Below are 2,151 nucleotides of genomic sequence, written 5' to 3'. Positions count from 1 at the left end.
TTTTTTTTTTTTTTTTTTTTTTTGAGACAGAGTTTTGCTCTGGTGACTCTATCACCCAGGCTAGAGGGCAGAGGCACCATCATGGCTCACTGCATCTTTGACATCTGGGCTCCAACGACCCTCCCATCTCAGCCCCCTGAGGTAGCTGGGACTACAGGTACACGCCACTATGCCAGGCACCAGCTAATTTTTTTTTTCTCTCTCTTTTTGTAGAGACTGGATTTTGCTATATTGCTCAGGCTGGTTTCGAACTCTTGGGCTCAAGCGATCCTCCTGCCCCGGCTTCTCAAAGTGCTGGGATTACAGGCATGAGCCACCGCGCCTGGCCCATAGTTCTAAATTTTAAGTCCTTTGCTAAAATATTGCCACAGAGGTATGTTGCTTTAAGCCATAGAGAGATGGACTTCCTAACACCCATTCTGACTGTAAACAAGGCACTAGCACCACATTGACTACGCTTCTCTACCAGGAAAATAGAGGAAACATACAACTTGCCTTCCACAAGATGTTCATGAGAAGCAGGAGGCAGTTTGGGTTTCTTCAAGCAAAGTACATACATGAAATAGAAAATATCAGTGAGTTGTCTTATTAAAGTCACAAATTTTAGAAGAAATTTCTTAAGTTGCAGAAGACCATTTACAAGGTGTATCCTGGGTGTGGTGTGTGGGCATGTATGTGAGGCACATTTCTCGCTAAGAAAATGATATCTTGTTCAATTTGGAATTTAGATTTTTATATCTTTTAAAAAATTTCGGCCAGGTCTGGTGGCTCACACCTGTAATCGCAGCACTTTGGGAGGCCGAGGCGGACGGATCACCTGAGGTTGGGAGTTCGAGACTAGCCTGACCAACGTGGAGAAACTCCCATCTCTACTAAAAATACAAAATTAGCCGGGTGTGGTGGCGCATGCCTGTAGTCCCAGCTACTCAGAAGGCTGAGAAAGGAGAATCGCTTGAACCCGGGAGGCGGAGTGTGCGGTGAGCCGAGATCGTGCCATTGCGTTCCAGCCTGGGCAACAAAAGTGAAACTCCGTCTCAAAAAAACAAATAAAAATAAAAATTATTTAATTTCATAACTTCGTAAATCTGAAAATACTTCACTTCCTCAGATGGGTCCTGGGTTGAGATTATCCCAACAATAACCCCAAATTGTCTTTTATGTCCAGTAGCCACTGTGGAAATTGATTAAACAAGTGTTCCCGATGCCATCTTTGAAATATTAAAACGTGTTATTCAGTAAAAATAAAACTGAATTATTATTGAAATAAGTTTTGTACGGATTTACTTAACACTAGGAATAAACCCATCCCAATATCCTGGTGAAGATGCCCTCCCTGTGTATATAAAAAGTTACATCCATATGCTTTGTGCAGTGACTGTATAAGGCCCAGATAGAGTATAAATAGAAGAGATGTCTCAACAGTCGAAAGAAAGTATGGAAATAAATTGAGAAGTGGGAAGCTATTTTTAGTCTAGAAGACCTGTGAGACTCAAATGACTTTGGATAGAAAAACCCCATAATCTTATACTCCAGTGAAGCCTCACAGGGAAGAGCCCTAGGTTGGCATTTCAGATTCAATCCTCGGTATCCCAGCGGTGTCTAAAATGGACAGATTTGAGAATGTCATTTCTTCAACTTATTTACAAACTGATCAGGTCCAACATCTATCTGCTGCTCATTGAGAACAGCATCAAAGTTAAAAAAAAAAAAAAGAAAAGAAAAAGAGTTCCAATCGTCAACCAACTGTGCAACACAAATCTAAACCATATATGTGATGAGACCCACATGTCATTGTGAGAGTGTTGCAGGACTCATTAATGACACCCACAGTAGCAAGTAAGTCTTCAAGAAGGCTTTGGAGGGCAGGGCGCGGTGGCTCAAGCCTGTAATCCCAGCACTTTGGGAGGCCGAGACGGGCGGATCACGAGGTCAGGAGACCGAGACCATCCTGGCTAACACGGTGAAACCCCGTCTCTACTAAAAAATACAAAAAACTAGCCGGGCGAGGTGGCGGGCGCCTGTAGTCCCAGCTACTCGGGAGGCTGAGGCAGGAAAATGGCGGGAACCTGGGAGGCGGAGCTTGCAGTGAGCTGAGATCCGGCCACTGCACTCCAGCCTGGGCGACAGAGCGAGACTCTGTCTCAAAAAAAA

Source organism: Rhinopithecus bieti, unplaced genomic scaffold (assembly GCF_001698545.2).
Source record: "Rhinopithecus bieti isolate Rb0 unplaced genomic scaffold, ASM169854v2 scaffold_65275, whole genome shotgun sequence".
Taxonomy (NCBI): Eukaryota; Metazoa; Chordata; class Mammalia; order Primates; family Cercopithecidae; genus Rhinopithecus; species Rhinopithecus bieti.
This window is presented reverse-complemented; position numbering follows the sequence as displayed.